A 21,251-nucleotide genomic window follows, 5' to 3' on the forward strand; every position below is an offset into this window, starting at 1 on the left:
TCTGACATAGCCCATTTCTAAAATCAGGAGGTTGCACATACGCATCATGGCTTGCAACCCGTAATGGATTTTTCCTCCAGAAACTTGTCCAATCCCCTTTTAAAGGCATCCAGGCCAGACGCCATCACCACATCCTGTGGCAAGAAGTTCCACAGACCAACCACACGCTGAGTAAAGAAATATTTTCTTTTGTCTGTTCTAACTCTCCCAACACTCAATTTTAGTGGATGTCCCCTGGTTCTGGTGTTATGTGAGAGTGTAAAAAGCATCTCTCTATCCACTCTGTCCATCCCCTGCATAATTTTATATGTCTCAGTCATGTTCCCCCTCAGTCGCCTCTTTTCCATGCTGAAGAGGCCCAAACACCATACCCTTTCCTCATAAGGAAGGTGCCCCAGCCTAGTAATCATTTTAGTCGCTCTCTTTTGCACCTTTTCCATTTCCACTATGTCTTTTTTGAGATGCAGCGACCAGAACTGGACACAATACTCCAGGTGTGGCCTTACCATTGATTTGTACAACGGCATTATCATATTAGCCATTTTGTTCTCAATACCTTTCCTAATGATCCCAAGCATAGAATTGGCCTTCTTAACTGCCGCCGCACATTAGGTTGACACTTTCATTGACCTGTGCACCACCACCCCAAGATTTCTCTCCTGATCTGTCACAGACAGCTCAGAACCCATTAGCCTATATGTGAAGTTTTGATTTTTTTGCCCCAATGTGCATGACTTTACACTTACTGACATTGAAGCGCATCTGCCATTTTGCTGCCTATTCTGCCAGTCTGGAGAGATCCTTCTGGAGCTCCTCACAATCGCTTCTGGTCTTCACCACTCAGAAAGTGGTGTAATCTCTCCTGCTCAAACTGGATATTGTTGTTTAAGATTATTCTGGCTCTGGGTAGCCAGACTAAAGCAGTACAGCTGAAACGTTTCCTCCGCTCTTTTGGCTACTGGGCCTTTTCCCCCTTTGCCACATCGTTGCAATGGAGACACAGCCTGATGTTTACCGACAGGCATCAGAATGCACATTTTCCCAATTGCCTGACCTCTGGCACCCAAGGCCTCCACTGCCTTTTGGTCCCCAAAAGCTACTCAACATCTGATCAGTCAGTTTGATTGGAATCTTGTTTGGTGGGCTCCAAGTTGGGGGGGGGGGGAGGAGGCAGTGGGACTCTACCATCTCAAAGGCATCTGAGGATCAGATTTCAAAGATGGACACCTTTGCTGAGGTGCTTTTGGGATTGATTTGGAAGAAAGATAAGCCACTCCAGCTCTGTTGATGGAGCGAATTGCATGTGAGCTACATTGTCTGCTTCTAATGAAAAACAAGCCCACTGTTTGTAAGTCTTCTCTTTAGAGGAGGTCCTTTGGGGAAGAAGGAATGAATAGCACCGGATGCTCAGTGCCTCATCTGTTTATTTATTTTAAGGCTGGAAGCATTAATTGATTCATCAGTAGCATGGTTCATCGACCAACGTGTTCATGGCAGAATTAAAATCCTCCAGTTCATTAGGAGAGGGGGCATATGTCAGTGGTTGGTTGGCAACCTTCAGTCTTGAAAGACTATAGTATAAGCCTACAGCACCCAGTATTCCCAGACGGTCTCCCATCCAAGGACTAACCAGGCCTGACCCTGCTTAGCTTCCGAGATCAGACAAGATCAGGCATGTGCAGGGTAACAGTTGCTGCACCACTCAACCATGTCAGCAGAAGAGCACATGTTTTGTTTGCAGAAGGCCCAGGCTCAATCTGTGGGATCTCAAGTAGCAGGTGATGGGGAAAGTCCCACTCCAACCAGAGCGCTACTGCGGCCAGCGTATCAGTGGATAGCTCTGAGCGAAATACAGGGCAATACAGCCCAGAATGCTACCAGATGCTCTCTCAGGTCTGCCACTTCTGCACAACCAAAAAACAACCCCCCAAACCCTTCCCATACTCCTCATGTGCTGCCGTGAACCCTGGAAGTCCTGCATTTCACAGCAGTGCACAAGGAACATGGTAAGGTGGGGAATGTTTGGCTTCTTGCTTGAGCGATCAGGAAGCAGGTAATTGGAGCTTGCACTGGGGCAGGTTGGAGGAAGGCCATGGTGAAAGGCGCCCCGAATCCACTGCACCCTCAGTTCCTTCACAATCTGTCAGTGATGCAACTTGCATCAGGTGGCTGCACAGATGGGCAGGCAGAGGCTGGACAGAGGCAGTAGAAGGCAATTCCGCAAGGCCAGCAGACCTCACCCCTGCTTGGGATGCTGAACAAATTCCTCCTGTCAAATAGGTATTGAGTGAAATGCTTTCTTCTCTCTCCTGAATCTGCTGCCTTTCGCTTTTGCTGGATTGCCTGGGTTCTGGCCCATGAGAGAGGGAGGGAGGTTTCGCTCCTTCTGCTTCTTCCACACCACTCATCATTTTATAGCCCTTTATCATGTTCCTCCCCCCCCCCCCAGTCACATATACTGCCTTGGGGAAAGTTTTGCAACAGGCCTGTGAGCAAGTCAGTTGCTTGTGCCCTCTAGCAATAGGGCATCTTGCAGCTGGATGACCAGAACCACACCCTGGGCTCCAGATGCGGCCGCCCTATAGATTCAGATCAAGGCAGTATTCTCTTGGCAGTTTTACTGAACACAAAAGATGCAAATATAGCGCACCTTGAGACCATCCCCCTGAAAGCACTGGCTGCTGGTCATGAGGCCAGCAGTGCTTGAAAGAGAGCACAGGACAATAAGCAGTTTCATGTGGTCTATTTTTCATTCTGGCATGCATGGAATCCTCCCTCATTAACAGAGGGTTTGCTGGGTGCTGGCAATGACCCGCAGGCTACAGGGAAGATTAATACCGCTCGCTCGCTATCTAATTACAGCCCTGCTGAAGGATACTGCTCAAACCTGCGCCATCCGGGTGGTGGCTTCCTGCTGCCTTCCCCCACGCCTCCCCACCCCCCACTTTGCCCTCCATTCTGGCGCTTCTGGAAGGGGAACAAAAGGCCGTGCAGAGAGGCGTGTGTCCAATGTTGGTGCAGCAATCAGAGGCCACAGCAAAGGATTTGCTCCCCAAGCTGGCAAACCAGAAGGGTAACTTGTGCATTTCCTTTAATGGACCATTTGCCTTCCAGGACAAGAGCCCTGGTTTGGACGATGAGGTCACGTGAAGGGCTAACAAAGGAAGTTTTCTTCAGTTGTAGGTACATGTGCACAGTTGCAGATTCCTTGAATCAGATAAGCAGGAATGCCTGGGGGTGATTCATGATTATTTGCAGACTGGATAGATAGATATCGGTTTGTGTATGTGTGTGTGTGTGAGGCCCAGGGAGGGCTTTGGAGAGTTGTTTTAAGAGTCCATTAAATACCTAGCCTACTCTTCAGCTCCAGATGGCTGCCAAAGTGGTTGACAGCAAACGATCAAACTATAGTAAACAATGGAAGAACAGATTAACACAAAAACGTAAAAGCAGAAACATGCTACAATAAATCAGTCTGAAACAGATAACCCCCAAAAGCCTGGAAAAATAAAAACATGTCTTCATTTTGTGCCAAAATGATATCAGGCTCAGCACCAGGCAAGACTTCCTGGGGACAGCAGCCCCAAGGTTAGACACCACCACTGAAAAGTCCCTCCCCACTCTCCACCCTCTGAAGTGTAACCTCTGAAGTTGTGGGAGCCCACAGAGGAAGACCCAAACATCTGGGAAGGTTTGCATGAGAGGAGACAGTCCTTCAGGTAACCTGACCCCTATCCAGTTTGCACTTTCATGGTTAAAAACCAGCACTTTGAATGGACCAGGAACTAAGTATTGAGCTGGTCTCTCTAAATGTAGTCACTTTGCTTTAAGGAAGCAGCTTCTCCTACAGCAGAAGTGGTAACATTCCCAGCAAAAGTGCTCAGGTACCGCCTTTGAAACATTTTTTGAAGCACCAAAGAAATATCAGGTTCAGCAAGAGGCAAACAGAGACATTTGCCTTGGGGCATCTGTTAATGTTTAGGGGGGCATCATCTTTCCCAAGGGCTGCCTCAGAGACAGTATATAGCTCACCCTTTATATAAGTAACAGTCCTGTGCAAATTTCCCTGGGATTAAGCCATATCTGCCCAGTGTTGCATATATATGCAACAGGGATCAAATGTGTATACCTGTGGGCTGGGCGGAAATGGATTAAATCCTACTGAACACAATGAGGCTTACTTCTAAGTAAACTTGCATAGGCTGTCATATTCCTTTTCTACGAGTAGTTATCTTGGTGGTGTTTTTTTAAAAATTCGTGTTCCAGTTTTTATATATGTTTTAAACTATTGCTGTCCTTTCCAAGAGTTTAAGATGAAACGGGTTGCATTTTAACTAAGGCTGCAACCCTATTCCTGCATGCCTGGGAATAGGTTCCATTGAACTCAAAGGGACTTATTTTTGAGTAGACGTGTAGGAATTGTTAATGAAATACTGTTTATGTTTCAGAGGAGAAATAAGTGGCAGGGAAAGTAAGCAAAGGAAACATTTTACGGTTGGTTTTTGTTGTTGAATAGTCTTTGAGGGGCGTGGCTGTGGTGGGCATGACCAGTAATGTAACTACGGGGTGGGGGTGACGAGGTATATATTGCAGGCATTGCAAAGTGCTGTGTAAGTGGCCCCCCCATAGCTATGCTACTGCATTTCAGAATCTACTCAGGGGTCTCCAAACTTTTCAGCTAGAGGGCCACTTCAAATATCTGGCACAGTGTTGGGGGCCGGAAAAGAAAATTAAATAAAAATTTTAAATAAATACATTAGAGATGTAACTTAGATGAATGAATGAATGAATGAATGAATGAATGAATGGGCTCAAATGTCCAGGATTTCTCCAAGCACCAACACAGCCCAAGAAATAAAGCACACGCTTAAATGAACCCCCATTCCCCCAACCCACAAGCACAACTCCAGTTGTGTTTGGTCAACTGGGCCAGAGGCTCTCAGGGGATCAGAGGCTGGCTGCAGGCTGGATAGAGGCTCTCCATGGGCCGCATCTGGCCCCTGGGCCAGGGTTTGGAGACCCTGTCTACTCCCCTGATTCAAGGTGACTCCCATACACAGGATTCTGTGAAAGGGAGGGGCTGTATCTCTACTACAGAGTTTCTCCTTTGTATGCAGGTGCAGTCCCTGGCAGCATCTTCAGAAAGGGCAGCCAACTATTCCTGAAGAGCTGTTGCCAGTCAGTATCAGCTGGATGGAGCAAATGTCTGACTCAGTATAAGGCAGCTTCCTAGCACCTGCACACACACAGTGGCATAGCTAGAGGGGAAGCAAAGCACTAAGTTTTGCAGGGAGCTTCACCACAGTGTGCATTTGCCTCCGTTATGTTCCCCCCACCCGGAATGGCTTCAAAGGGGAGGGGGAGGGGCCTCTTGCACGCTGCTGTGAGGCTCCCTGCAAATGTTGCTCCTTTGCACCACTTCTAGCTATGCCACTGGGCAGCTTCCTAGCACTGGTCCACACAACAGCAAACTCTGGGGTCATCAGCAGAATGTGCTGGTAAACCTTCTGGGAGTTTGTGGGCTGTAATGGGGAGCGGGTGGAACTTGGTGTGGGGGATCTGTGTTCAGACCCTGCTCAGCTATGAGCCAAACTTCAATAACTATATTTAAATAACTAAAAATAAATAGAAATAAAAGGAAAAACAAACATAAGAACACGGAAGAATGTCGTGGAAGGTTGGGTGAAACTAGACGAAAGAGGACAGCATGTGGGAGAAATGTGAAATGTGGTTCTAACTGAAAACAGCCGAAAGAGTGAAGCGATGGAAGTAAAGCAGATGAAAGTCAAGGGATCGCTGTACACGCTGGAATCCTCAGCGCAGTTCGACGCTGCACAAGACTGATGGCGCGTTTTCCTTTCCAACATCTTCCTGCTTCCAACAACATCAGTGGCTGCCATGGGGTGAACTCCAAGGCAGTGGCACCTCTCTGGGTGTCTTATTCCACTTATGTCATGTCAGATCTGCCACTTCCAAGTGCTGCCTGGCCCAGTAAAGCACAGTGACAGCCAATAAACACATCTGGCAATGTGCTTCTGGAGTTTGCTGGCTGAACCCTCCACTCTGGTTCTGTCACAACGTTTCTTGTTCCTTCTGTGTGCGGCAATGTGCAGAATTTCTGAGCCTGTTCCCAGAGGACAGATAGCCCTGCATGCAGACATACCAAGGGGAGTATCCCTAAGGGCAGCAAAAGAAGTGCACGGCCCTGTCCAGAAAGCAGGCAGTGCTGGCTTGCCTTCTGCCTCTGAACAGCAGAAGAAATTAGACCAAGAATCTACACAGGCAAGCAACCAGTGATGGTGATGTAGGAAACAGCTGCTGCAGGTGATGGGGGGGACCCAATCCTTGCCACAGAAGGCAGGCGCACAGGCTGTTCTTTGTTGTTATCGTTAGTGGGTCAGAGGGCAGGACCAATGAGCAGTGGCTCAAGGATGCTGCAAACCCAACTTCATTCCTGCAGCCAATTGCACCCTTACTTGCAAGTTAACCATGAAACCTGTTCTCAGGTTGCATTTTATAAACCTGCCTGAGCATATCTTTTTGGACAAGATATGTGTTCAAAGCATAAGAGGCAGAACCTGTCGTTTGCTGTTTATCCTGCCTAGCTCTGCAAGGCATTTGGGGGGTGTCCTGCTTAAAACAGATGACTGCAATAAGAGTTGAGAGTGAATATGTCTGCCTTGCTCTTGGCAGTAGGGAGAGATGCCACCTAGCACCACTTGGAGCATGTGTCCTTGTGGGGTCAGGATGAGCTTTGAATACCACCTGTCTCAGCTATCACAAGAAGCAGCACAGACTACATTGCAGGGAGGAGACCATAACAAATAGACCCGTTGTCAGTTCTAGGGCTAAAAATGTGCCGTGCGTGATCTTAATGCCATCAGGAGATTCCGAGCCCAGTTCAGTCCCGGGCCAGTGCTGGTTTCACACATGCTGCCTGAAGGACAGAAGCACTGGTGAAGAGGCCAGCACAGGTGGTAGGCTGTGCCTCTGCAGTAAGTATCCTGCTGAATTGTGGGGAAGGGTTCTGAGGGGAGAACAAGAGAAAGGTGGGGGGCAAAACTGGGCAGGGGAAGAGCAGTGATGGCAGCAGAGGCTGCCACCACCTCCAAACCCCCTCCCAAGCCTGAAAGCCCTACATGGGTTGACTCTGATGCATGCCAGTGGTTGAGATGGTCCAGATCTGAGTAGGCCCATAGGAGCCACTGAGCCTCAACACGGGGTAAGGATATTCCCTTTTTTGAGTTGATCTCCAGCTGCCCCCCTGGCCCCACAGGATACAGCAGCTGCCGTTTCAGTACCAAGGTGGCACAGGCAGCCTGGATAGGATTAAGATGCCCAAATATTTTGCCCTATTCCAGCTACTCTATTCTGGCCCTGACATAATTATGTTGCTTAGGCTGCAATCCTAACCACACTTTCCTGAGCGTAAGCCCTATTGAACAAAATAGGACTTACTTCTGAGTAGACCTGGTTAGGCATGTGCCCTTAATCTGTCATGTTTTGATAAATGCCAACCTTTCCCTCTTCAGTTGTGCCCAGTCCCATGGCAATGGCACGCACGGATTCTGTTTCTGCGTGATGGACAGGGGTGGTGGCAGAAGTTGGCCAGGTTCTGTTCTGGCTGAGGCTCTCCCCCCCCCCCCCCAAAATCTCAGTAACAATGTTAGTGCCAACTGTGCCATCAGGGGGAAGGTGAAGGGCCCAGGTTGCAGGGGACGGGGGGTGGGCTTTGCCCAAGGCTCCCCAACAACCTGGGACCAGCACTGAAGATTGGCATGTTTTTTTAAAAGTCTTGGGCAGGAGGGCAAAAGTGGAATCTGCAGTTAAACATACCCAGGAGCACTAAATATTACTGTTTTTTTGTATTAAGTTCCAAAGATTTGGGGGGGGGGGTTGCCATGCTTCACCATCAAAATGCTCCAAATAGTCTCAATGTATCTTCTGTTTCTGCCACGAGATCAAAAACTATTGGCCTCAAATTTGGAATTGGATCTCTGAAACAAAATGTGTCTAAAGATGTACAGTACATGATATTGCTTACGCCATTTCTGCCCAACGTTGCATTCACGCAATAGGGATCAAATGTGTACACTGGATTGGGCAGAAATGGGTTAAGCTCTGCTTGGACCAGAGAGAAGGTGAATTTCCTGGGTGCCACAGGAGTGTTTGCCCAACTTGTGGTGTTATGCGGAGTGGAGAAAAAGAAGTTCTATGCAAAGGTACATTGTGCTTTCTTGACTGCTAATTGCATCAAATAAAACAGGTTTTGTGTTTTTCAAGCGACCCTGTGTTTACTTGTAAAATGGAGGAATTCCTGTAATGCCTCATGCTGAGTTGAAATTCCATAGTATGCACAAAAAATCTGGCAATTCCTTCAACTCCAGGCTAGTACAGAACAGGAAGAGAAGACGTGGTAATCATTCTTTGCACGGCGGTGAAATGGTGATTCTCCAACAGCAAAAGCCAAATCCCTGTGGAATTATACATTGGTCCCCGTCCCCCCCCAAATGTTGCAGAGTCGCTATTTCATTGCACTGCCTCTGACTTTTTGTAGTTCTTCCTGCTTTGGGATTACAGCAGAGGGCACTAACTGAGCACTTCATCCTCCTCCGTCCACCACTACAAGCTTCCAGCAAGTTTAGGCAAGCCCTCAGTGGAACAATACTATGACTGTGAGCAAGTGGGGGAGAGGTCTTGCAGCAGTTGGAGGGAATTGCTCTCAGGAAGGCACTATGATCATTGAAATAAAACCCACAGGAAAATGATTACCCTGTGACTGCTTACTATCAGAATAGTATAATGTACAGCAGTGTTTCTCAAACTGTGGGTTGGGACCCACTAGGTGGGTCACGAACCGATTTCAGGTGGGTCCCCATTCGTTTCAATATTTCATTTTTCCTATGTTAGACTTGATGCTCCCATGGTATGTGACTGCATTTGGGGAAGTGTTACAGATCTGTACTTTGAACAGGCTACTCTGATTATACTTTTAACAATGAGAGTCAATGGGACTTACTCCTGGGTAAGTGTGGGTAGGATTGGTTGGCAACCTTCAGTCTCGAAAGACTATGGTATATAGGCCTACAGCACCCGGTATTCCCAGGCGGTCTCCCATCCAAGTACTAACCAGGCCTGACCCTGCTTAGCTTCCAAGATCAGACAAGATCAGGCACGTGCAGGGTAACAGCCTAGGGTAGTTAAAAATTTTCCTGCTTGATTATGTCACTTCCGGTCATGACATCACTTCTGGTGGGTCCTGACAGATTCTTATTCTACAAAGTGGGTCCCGGTGCTAAAAGTGTGAGAACCACTGATGTACAGAATACAATAATGGTCAACACAATCCTAATTTGCACTGGAACAGGGAGGCCTGCATGCCTCCAACACAAGTTTCGGGCAGAAAGTGGCTCAGCCTGGGGCAAGGGAAATCCCTTCCCCTTACCCCAGGGAGAGGTATAGCAGCCCCCAGTGGGTCTGCACCTAAAGAGGTGGTACAGATCTGGGCAGAGTAGGGCAGCCTCGAGCTGCTCCATGCTGCCCAGGAGCAGAGTTAGGATCTGGCATAACTGTCGAGTCCTGGCCATGCCTCTCACTCCTCACCTGCCCGCCCATGGGCCTGTTCACTGCCTGCCCTCTCCTCACCCTGAAGTGCCTCTTCCCTACCCTTCCGCACACACCCGCATTGGCCAAACTCAGCCAGTGCAGACCTACCTGTCCCCATCCATATGGAGGCTGGATGTGGCCTTCGTGGGCTGGCGTGCGTCCAGCCAACACACAAGAAGGCGCAAACGCCTTGCACCAGCCAAGCACTACTTTAGGATTGCGCTCTAAAATGCATACTAAAAGTTTAGTATGGATGTAATTACTGGAGACAAAAACTTATGTAAATACCATTAGACAGTATCATATATGGGGCATCTTCACGCATTGGTTCAATTTAGACATATAACACCAAGCCATGGTTTGTGCTCACCACAGTTTAGAACTCAGGTCATGGGTTGAACTTCCAAACTTACAGGAAGGTCATGGTGTAGACCTGTTTGTCTACTTTCATTTTCTATCTGCTTGGAGAAGGAAATACTTGTTGCAGTGGCTTCCAGAGGAAGAGTAAAGAGCCCGAGCTCTGGATCGTTAATTCAGCCATCACACCAAATTGGTTTGCAAATCAGCTTCAAACCAAGGTTAAACATTCTGGTTTCCTGGCAAATTACAAAATTTGGCATCTCAGTTCAGATCTCACACCAAACTACTGTACTGTTTAGTTAAGCTTCCTTAACCATGGTCTGGTTTGATGTTGGAACTGGCAGTTGCATTTTAAAGTGTCCATTTTAAAAGACTTAGTGTGAACATGGCCAGCGTGGCTCCTATATTTGTGACTGAGTTTCCCCTTTAATGTGATAAGTAGAGGTTGTCAAATAATGATCAGTAGCTTTAAAACAAGCTCTGAATTCATTTTTTTCCCTCCTTGATGTATACATTTGTGTAGTTAATGTAGTAATTTTATTAGTGGTGGATAGGAAATGAATGTTTATTCTGTGCTGTAAACAAGAGAAAATGTCTCCTATATTTCATGTTTAAACAATTGTGATGTGAACACTTCCCCCTCCTGTCTATTGTATATTTTTACTTTGTTCTTCCTGAACAAATACAAAAAAAAAATTAAAAAGATAGACCATCTCAAAGGAAAACTAGACAATTATTTCCACTCTTAATAATTAGAAAGATAAAAATGTCAGAAGTCCTGTTTATTTAAAATCAGATATCCTGCCCAGTTTTGCAAAATAAAACTGGACAAAAATAAACAGCTGGAAGAAGAAGAAAATGAATTTTAAAAAAAAAACTGAAATGAGACTCGGTGCCAAGGGGAGAGGCAAATGCGTCTTCGTACATTTCCCTTTTGATTTAACAGCTCCAGACTTTTGTCTCCATGCGGTAAGCACTTCCTCGCATGATTCATCACACACATGAACTTATCAACAAATTGCAACTTGCTCGGTCATCACAGGTTGCTTGACTGAACGATTTGACTACAAACCTTGGCTACAGCCATGCATGAGATAAGGCGATTGGACTTGGCTGTGTAGGCACAAAAGGTTCGTGCCATTTGCTCTCGGGGCACTGACATAATACCCCAACTTTACGCCTCAACTTTGCCCAGTTTTTCTGCAACCTCAGAACTGCCCACCCAGTGGCGTTGCTAGACGGGTGCAAAGCACTAAATTTTGCAGGAAGCCTCACCACAGCATGCAAGGGGCCATTCCCCTTTGGAGCCAGGCGTATGTCTTAATTTTGCTCCCACCACCTGAAATGGCTCCGAAGCGGAGGGGTCCCTTGCAGGCTGCAGTGAGGCTCCTTGCAAAACTTAGTGCTTTGCACCCCCTCCAGCTATGCCACTGTGTCCACCCACAGCCAGTGTTACTTGCACTGGCATTGCACATGTGCCCCCCTCCTCACCCCTTTGCCAGAGGCAGGTTCTCCAGCTGGCTCCCTGGCTGGTCTTGGCTAGTGTCTGCTGCTTGGGTTCTCCTTCACCATTCAGGGTTGGCAGAAATGGCCATCTGGGGAGATGCCTCCTCAAAGGGGAACTCACTGTGTGTTACATCGTTGGCCCAACACATGTTCAGAAAGGCCATTTCAGCCTCTCCAGGACTGTTTTGTTTCAGTGCCATCTTGCAGGCGTGACTCATCTTTGTCTTGTATTTTGTGAGGTTTATTGGGGGGGGGCAGTTGGCCTCTTTTCTGCCAAACATGGCTATGCTTGCACTTCCAAAAGGGAGCCTCAGATGATACCAGAACATGACTTCATTACAGAGAGTTCAAAGAGCCCTCTTAATTAGCTGCCTGGATGAAACAGAGGTTCCTTAATTCTGAACAGATTGACACGATAGTAACACCATGAAAAATGGGCAGAATCTTAATGAACGAGGGCCCAGGCGCTGGGAGCTCCCAAACAGGTTCAAGCCAATTTGGCATTTGGCTTGGGGGGAGGGAAGGTATTTGTACACACCAAAGCCCTGCTGTTATATAACCCAGCCTTCTGTGCTCCATGGTTACTCTTGGAAAAGACGACAAGGTGTGCACCCCTGGAAGTGGACCCTCAAGGACCCTGTGCTCAGAGGGGAGGATAAGGCCCAGACTGGCGTCAGGGATCAGCAGGATTGGGCAACTGCCAAAGTTCCACAGCTGACTCCTGAGACCACATCCATGCCCATCACTTTCATGTGGTGGTGGGGAGCATCGCAGCCTCCTCTGGGTAAGGGGCGACCCAAGCAGGGCTGTGGACCCTGTGAAATCCGGAACCAGTTCTGATAAAATTCACATAGTACTGGAATTAACACACACCACCACAATCAACAACAACACAGTGGCAGCTGTGTGAGATGGTTCCCTGCCCCTTCTCCGCTGCTGGTGTTTGAATGAGGGCTCACCATCAATGCTGGTTACGTCAGACAAAGAGAGCCATATCAGGACAGAGGGCCAGCACTGCTGCAGGTAACCTGTAGGAGCTGGAGTTGCACATTCTTCTGCAGTTCTACAAGATGGTTACCAGCCACCCAAAGGGTCTATGAGGCCTTTGGAGAGTCTCCTCTCTAGAGTCATTTCATTCTTCATAAGCCAGGCCACTTCTCAAGCAGACACGAATCTGTTCATTCACAGTCATCAGTGGCCTTCCTTCCAGTGACCACAGAGATCTAGTGGGGGGGGGGGAAGAGGGAGGTGGTGGGCAAGCAACCTGTCTGGGGAGGAATTTACAAAACTGTGATAGTGGAACAAGTTCCAGGTGCCCACACAGGCTTTGGGCTCAGCAGCCAGGTGGCAGAGATGAAGCCCAGAAGCTCAGGATGCAGCAGAGCTTTGAAAAACAGAGGAGTTTCCAAAGAGAGAGAGAGAGAGAGAGAGAGAGAGAGAGAGAGAGAGAGAGAGAGAGATTGGGCAAATTAACATTGCTACTTAGATCTTAATTAGAGTGGTATGGGGAGGGGGGATGTCCAACCTTCCACACCTCTGTTTGTATATAAAAGATTTAGAAACCACGTTTCCAAATCTCAGTGCACAGTTAATACCGTCAAACAAAAACATATAAAAATAACAAGAAAGAAATAAAAGAAAAAGAAAAAATAAATAAAATGAATCCAACTGACAACGATACAGAGCAGAGAAAAAAACATCGAACACAACAAGAATAGGACCATAAAAGCAACGAAGAGTATCCAAAGGGGTCGAAAGGGAAATAATCCCCCCTCCATAGCCAAGAAAAATAAATATGTTTTTAAATACTGCTGGAAACCATACAGCAAGGAGGCTATCCTCAGGTCTTCTGGAAGTATTGTTCCACTGCAGAAAAGGCCCTGCACTTTGCCATCATCCCCTTAGATTCCGATGGCAACAGTGCTCTAAGCAGAGCCCTCTCTGACGTTTGTAGGGGATGGGCAGGGTTACATGGGAGACGGTGGTTCTTAAGATTTCCCAGTACTGTGCTATCTAGTACTATGCTATCTAAGCGCCCTACAGGTAGACCACAGCTGCGATACAAGGACATCTGCAAGAGGGATCTGAAGGCCTTAGGAGTGGACCTCAACAGGTGGGAAACCCTGGCCTCTGAGCGGCCCGCTTGGAGGCAGGCTGTGCAGCATGGCCTTTCCCAGTTTGAAGAGACACTTGGCCAACAGACTGAGGCTAAGAGGCAAAGAAGGAAGGCCCATAGCCAGGGAGACAGACCAGGGACAGACTGCACTTGCTCCCGGTGTGGAAGGGATTGTCACTCCCGGATTGGCCTTTTCAGCCACACTAGATGCTGTGCCAGAACCACCATCCAGAGTGCGATACCAGAGTCTTTCGAGACTGAAGGTCGCCAACAGGATGCTATCTAGAACTTAAAAGGTAATCTTCAACTTCTTGTACCAAAGGCCCAGAAGCCTACATATGAAGCTGACATGGATTGAAGGTGGAGCCTCCTGCACACAAAACACAGGCCCCATAAACTATGGCTCATCTCATCAGACTCAAGGGGTCTTAGGCACCCAATGTCCCATCAGAGGCAGGCTGGGGCTGCCACAGCATGTCAGCTGCAGAGTTGCTCCAGGATCTCAAGCAACAGGTTGAGGGTTTACATGGGCAGTGTTGGGGCCCGGCAAGGGGGGAAAACTTCCCAAACAAGTAGCTCCCCCCATCCTCCATTACTGAATCACAAGTTAGGGCCCAATCCTATCTGGTTTTCCGGTGCCAGTGCAACTATGCCAACGGAGTGTGCACTGCATCCTGTGGTGGGGAAACAGTCACAGAGGCCTCCTCAAGGTATAGGAACATTTGTTCCCTTACCTCAGGGCTGCGTTGTGGTTGCACTGGTGCTGGAAAGTTGGATAGAACTGGGCCCTTAGTCATTAAAATAAGCCTGCAACCCTGTACACATTGGGGACCACGCTCCCCAAACTCTCAGGCACGTGCCCCAGAGCTAAGCTTCCTGCAGCTGTGGGCTTTTAAACTGCCACTTGGGGTGCCACAATCCTGGTCAGAAGTGAGGTGCATGGGATGGGGGAGGCCTATTCTTTCCCCCTGCCATGCACTGTTTTGATCCTGAAAATCATCCAGCTGCTGTGACGATTTAATCCTGAAGCAAAATCACTGCTTTGGGGCACACTTCTGCACCAGCAGGGTAACTTTTGGGAGAAACACAGTGCATGGAGGGAGAACGAACTTCTCTCTTCCTGGGCACCCCGGCTGTGACTGTCATCCCTTGTGACAGTTCCAGTGGCATAGCTGGAGGAGGGGTGGAGCTCCCAGAACCCCAGCCTGGTGGGCAGCGGCCCCTCCCTTTGGAGCCATTCCCGGCGGGGGGGGGGCAAAATGAAGCCGTACAGCTCCGTTTCCCCCCCCCCCCGCCGGGAATGGCTCCAAAGGGAAGGGCTGCTTACCCACTGGGCTGGGGCTCTCCACCAGACTGGGTGCTCGGCCCCCCCTCCAGCTACGCCACCAGACTGTTCTAAACAGAAAAGGAGGCAGTCCCAATTGGAAGCACACCTCCAGAGCATGTGTGTTCAGAGTTTGGCCCTTACTTGATAGCGGAGTCCATTGAAAACGATAAAACTTACTTCAGAGCAAGCATGCTGAGGATAGGACCTTTACTGTGAAATATCCTATAATTTTTTTCTGAGGAATCTCACATGGAAGACAATGACCACGCTTCCCAAAATGCATTTTGCCCCTTCCTGTATGCCCTATTACAGGGGTGCCCAAACCCCAGCCCGGGCCAGAGAGATGATGTGGCCCTCCTGCCAAAATGTTTGGACACCCCTGCCCTATTATACTTTCAGGGTGTTCCACTGCCACTCCTAAACATGAGCATTCAGGGCCAGCGACCAGGAACTTGATGCTGCATCCTGCGGTGACCAGGAGACAGGCGCATGCCCAGTGCACAGTGACCGCAACACCAGTGGCCATTTGCATGCGTGAAGGGGCTACCAGCACAGATCTAACACACTGCACGAAATGTCCATGGCACTTGAAGAACAGACTCCTTCAGGAGAAGAAGTGGTGCGCGGCCTCTGCGAAGCAGCCCCCGGGCGAGCTTGTTTCACCCTCTTCCACCTGCCGATCCAAAGCAAGGCAGCCACCCTGCCTTTGTGGTCTCCAGCGTCAAGTGCTGTCCTGCCTGTGTGGTTTTTTTGCATCATCTTTCACAGGGTTTTAAATTTCGCAACTTCAGTGCTCCCTCTGACCGCATCTCCAGCAAATGTTTAGGTGTGAGCATGTTTAATCTGGTTATTACATTTTAGTTTTTTCCAACAGTTTTGAAATAGCAAAAGCACAGATGCCTCCTGGCACGAGGAAAGTGTGTCTATTTCCAGGTGCCAGTTGTATTGTGTGGAGAAGAGCACTTCTTCAAAGGGGAGGCTTCCCCCGCCAGCAACATTGCAGTCTCCAGAGCTGAAGGGTGCCTCTGGCACTCCGCTCAGAATTCAACATGGAGCCACCCCAAGCACGGATTCTGTTTATCTGATTCAGCTCTTTCTTGAAGACTTCCTTGGTGGTTCAGTAATGGCATAGCTAGATGGGGTGCAAAGCACTAAGGTTTGTAGGGAGCCTCACCACAGCATGCAAACAGCCTTTGCCTTTGGAGCCATTCCAGGAGGGGGGAGCAAAATGGAGGCGTATGTTGGAATATGCATATAGGCATATGCCCTAACCCTTTCCAAAGGTTAGGGGAAAGTGCGGCTTGCATACTGCGGTGCTTTGCACCCTGTCTAGCTACATCACTGTGGTTCAGTCTTTTGCAAAGCGGGTTCCCTTTGGGGGTCAAAGATCAGTTAGGAGTGCACCCGTCTGTTAATCTGCAGACTGGACAAGCACTATGGATGGTGCAGGAGCGAAGCCCAGAGGTTGGGGGGGGGGTTCCCTGTCAAGCAGTGTCGGTTCGGCCTCTGCGGCCAAAATGCCAAGATAGGCCTGAGCACAAGCCATGACTCACATTTTGTTCCATGTGGTGATGAGCATTACTGTTCCAGCCTCACCAAATGTCTGGTGCCTTGCAAAGTACAGGAGGGTGGGTTCCTGCCCCAAAAGGCGTACGGGTTGAAATTTCACACAGGGGAGATGACAGAGGAAGGGAAAGGAAATGATGGCACTGACAGGGCTTAAAGGAAGGTGGAGAGAAGTTTATTTCAGTTATGTGCACTGAGGCTTCATTACACTGCTAGTGTTCCAGGCTGGGCCAGCGGACTTCACCCAAAGGGTAGATTTTGAGGAGGGATTTAAAAGCAGTAAGAAAGACAGGATGATGCAATCATGCTGGGAGGCCATTAAGGGGCAGTGAGGGAAGAAAGGGCAAGACTGGCCTCAGGGGGCTGAAGTGAGTGGTGAATGCATGCAGATCAAGAGCAGATGAAAAGAGTTGCACAAACACGCTATGAGTGCATGTAGAACACTGTCATCCCACCCTCCCTCCAAGCAGAGCAGGGCACCACACATTTCCCTTGTGTAATATCTTCACAAACCTGGGATAGAACAACTGGCTCAAGGTTACCCAGTGAGCCTATGGGTGTGGAGGGATTTGAGCCCAGACCCCTTTATACACTACACTGGTTCTCCATACAGAAAACCCTGCCACCTGAGAAGGTGAAAGCGGACTGGTGCCGGAATGGCTTTCTTGCCTGGATTTGCTGCAACAGGTGAATGTGGCTGCGACCTCTTGGAGTGGACCATCAAAGAGGTCAGCCATGAAACCACCAGCCTGTGGACTGAAAAGTTGCAGCACCGCTTCTGGTTTGGCCTGGACCTGGTCTCCTGAGAACCGCAGTGTGAGTGTGAACCGCAGCTTCTCCCACGTGGCCCACAATGTGCGTGTGTACTTTCTGGGTTTCGTGGCGGTGCCTGGGTGGGAGCCAGCTCCAGAGCCCATCAGCCGGGCAAGGACATTCCAGGCCCCGTTTGATGCTTGAGGTTGGCTCCAGCCGCGCTTTGCAGGCCCTGGCCTCGGCCCCTTCGCTTCTCTAAACATGTGTGCTTTGAAAGGGAAAAGGGCTGCTGCCAGCATGTCTGACTCCTTCGTCCTGACAACAGTCCTGACAACATCCGACCGGCCCCATTATCAAGTCTTGCTGGGACTTATCAACAGACGCAGTTAAACAAGCTTGTGTTTATCTGGGGGAAGCTGTATCAATTGCGCCCTGGGACAAAGAGCTCGCCGGCACCAGGCAAATCTCTTGCTGGCATGGGAAAGGGACGGCCCGCCTGACTGCAACAAAGGCCTGCCATGTGAAGGAAAGGCACCCAGAACAAGGCTCCCGGTTCCCAGACCTCTGGAAAGGGGTGGAGAGGACACTCTGTCCTGCTTCTGCAAGATTTGAGGCCTAGGTGAGCAGACTTCAGGTGTCAGGGAGGTCATAACTGGCAGGACATTATTAGGGCGCAATCCAAACTGTGCCTTGGGCCAGCGCAAGTCCCTTGCACTGGCCTGGAAGGGTCTCGAATGTGCTGTAAAGCACATTTGCGTCTCCTCACGTGCAAGCTGTGCCAGCAAACAGAGGTGCGCTGGCCCAAGGAGGCCGGATCTGGCCTCTGTGGCAACAGCGAGAGGTAAGGTTGTGTCTGCTGGGCTCAGCTGACACAGGGGTCTGGGGGGGTGCATGGTGAGGGCAGGGAGGAGGCGGGAGGGAGGCATTCCAGGGCGGGGGAGGACGGGTGGCAGGTGTTTCTGGGAGTGGGCAGGCAGGGAGTGGGAGGGGGGACTAGGTCCCAACAGTTATGCTGGATCCTGGCCCCTGTTCCGGGGCAGCACGGAGAAGCCTCTGACTGCTCCATTCTGCTCAAATCTGTGCCACCTCCTAAGGTGGTGCAGATCCGAATTGACCCACTGGGGCCACTGCAGCGTGACACAGGGTAAGGGGAAGCAATTCCCCTTGCCTCAAGCTGCATTGCTTTTGGCCCCAAAATTGCAATGGATACAGCACAGGCCTGCTGGTCTGCCTGTTCCAGCACAAGTTAGGATTCTGTTGTTAGTTTTTCACTCACAATTTTAAGGAACAACAAATTGTCTCAGCACTGTCCCATTTTATGGCTGGGGAACTCTGAGGCAACTTGCAGCCAGCCCATGGATCAGCCAAGTGAGCACTGAAGCCCTTTCGGTGCTACTACTGGAGTCAGAGAGATGGCCAGCCTTCTGCAAATCACTAAGAGCTCTGCCACTGGGTGCCAATCTAGCTTGTACCCACACACCCACCCCAAAGAAAGGGCAGCAGCATTTTAGACCTGAACAACTTGCCTGTGTCTCTTCTGGCCTTCACTTGCTGCCCTGATCTTGACTTAAGTTTAGGGTCCCCAGTTTTGGCTGAAGTTATGCCTGGAGAGAAAAAGAGAGAAATAAAAAATCTCCCATAACGCTTCCAGTCATGACCTGAAGATCAGTGCTAATTTCTGAAGGCTCCTGGCCAATCTTGGTTCAAAATACCACAGACTCAGCAGCAGAGCAAAGAGGGAGGTGCTCCTACTGTCTTACTTCTGGTGTTCTACTCAGGGCAAAGAAAACCAGACAGAAGGAGGAACTGTTCAATGGTGTTCAAGAGACTGTTCAATGGTGTCCAAGTTCTGGCAGATGGAAGAGATTGGTTTTATTCACCAAATGTTTAGTGAAGAAGGCCCAGAAGGTCACTAAGATCTCCTCCTCCACAATACCTGGCCCACATAGAGTGGTCTACAGGCCACCTGGAGAAGTCCCACTGGACTACTCTCTGCAACAGCAATGGTGGCAGAGGAGTGACCCCTTTCACTGCCCACAGCACCACAGAGCAGTCCTCCAACTGGACTCTGCTCATGTCCACTTCGACTAGACATGAGTCTTCCTCCATTGTCATTCAGGTCACCTCTCTAAGCACCTCTTGGCCAGCAGCTCCTCAGAAAACCAGGAAGCAACCTTAGTTCTGCATAAACTCCAGAACCACCGAGTCAAAAGTCCAAGGGCCTTCTCTACTCCAGTGATCGACAAGGGGCTCTGTGGATGCACCAACTACAGCAGGAACCCATCAGGACTGATACGTCTTTTTGGGCAGGTCCACCACACCTGCAGAGGGTGAGCAAAGACCAAACCTTATCAGGCAATGACCTGTTCATGACAAAGGAGTGGTGTCAATCTTCTCCTCAACCAGGTCCATTATCAGCCTGCCCAAGCACCAGACCAAGGCGTGTCCTGCCCCACGCGTGAAGCTGTTATGAATTGAGACCGGCTCACGATTGCCATGGTGGCCATGACATCCTTTGTTGCACTATCACCAGGGGTCTCGATGTGCTCTGGACACCCCCAGCATTGCTACATTGGAAAGGTGAGATAGAAATAGTTAAAATAAACATAAACCAGTAAAGGCCCTGATTCTGCGACATTCATGAGCATTGGAAGTGAGCCTGACTTCCTGCTAGCAATCCCAGTTAACAGGGAGTTAGGAGGGTCAGAGTGTTGCAGAATTGGGGCCATTCACCCTGAAAGCCAGGGCCAGCAGCAGCAATGCAGTTCCTGTAGTCCAGCTTCCAGCTCAGCAGAACCCAACAGCCAGAGGTTCCTGCATTCTCCCTCTCCCCATTTCCCCCTCCCATCCCTACTCACTGGGAAAGAAGTAAATAAAATGACTGCTAGTTTCCAGTTTCTGGACTAAAGATGCCTTTTCTCAAAGGAAGAGCTTGATAATTGAAAAGGGGAAACTCACCAAGCGAATCACATCCCTTTCTAATCTTATTTCCTCTTGTGTATCTGTGTGGGGCAGGTTTGGGCTGAGTCCAAAGCCTCAGATTAATTCAATTCAGGAGGAGGGTGGCTCCAGAGATCCTAAGTGGAATGGGGAGGGGGTGGGAAACGCAGCGAGCGAAGACAGGCCGCCCAACTGGGCCAAAGAATGTGTCTCTTCCTGAGCTACTGTCCTCTCCCCGATGGCAGGAGTCCCAAGTGCGCACGGCTCTTCTTCCAGACATGAGTGCTGCTCACTGCTCGAGACAAAAAGCCGCTCTGGAGGTCAAGGGTGGCTCGGAATCTTTCTGGCACTGTGCTGGTTTCCAGGCCTCTTCCGAGACAAGCGTTTCTTGGAGATAGGCAGGGGCTGCAGGAAGGAGCCTCTTCATATCTGGAGCTCTCTTATCTTCCTGGCAAAGTTGTTTTGACAGCTGAAGGCCCGGCTCAGGACAAAGACCTCTGGAGGGGACAATGAAGTCAAGACTGGCCATTAGCAGGGAGCCTGCTTGCGTCAGCAGCACACGCTGCTCGCTGCCTTGCACAGACTGCACGCAACCCAGGCCGGGGCACCAGGAGTCAAGACGGGGGTACGGGCAGGGTAAATAATCAGGAAAGCCCCCTCCCCAAAGGTCAGCCAGCCGAACTGGCTGGCTTTGCCCAGCCCAGGTCCAAATGGCTGGCTTGCTGGATGAAACAGCTTGCAGGCTCCACAGAACCTACTCCAGCTGGCCCACCCCCCCCCCCGGCAAACTCGTTTGGGCAGACCAACTGGCATCGCAAAGGGCAACATGCCGCTGCTTTCCATTTGCAGGGGCTGCAAGCTGTAAGCAATCTAGGGCAGGTTGGTCAGCTGAGATTAATCCACTGGAGCCAACTTTAATTGCCAATGGTAAACTGTGATAGGCGGACAGGCCTGATTCTTCATTCACACTCTTGATTTTGGCCTGGCTACAGTAACGAGAACAACAATAAAAAGCCATCTTTTCTTTTCACCAGAAATGAACTGTTCGTTTTCTGTCTTAAATAAGTTGTCTGACAT

This window comes from Tiliqua scincoides, chromosome 8, assembly GCF_035046505.1.
Source record: "Tiliqua scincoides isolate rTilSci1 chromosome 8, rTilSci1.hap2, whole genome shotgun sequence".
NCBI classification, from domain to species: domain Eukaryota; kingdom Metazoa; phylum Chordata; class Lepidosauria; order Squamata; family Scincidae; genus Tiliqua; species Tiliqua scincoides.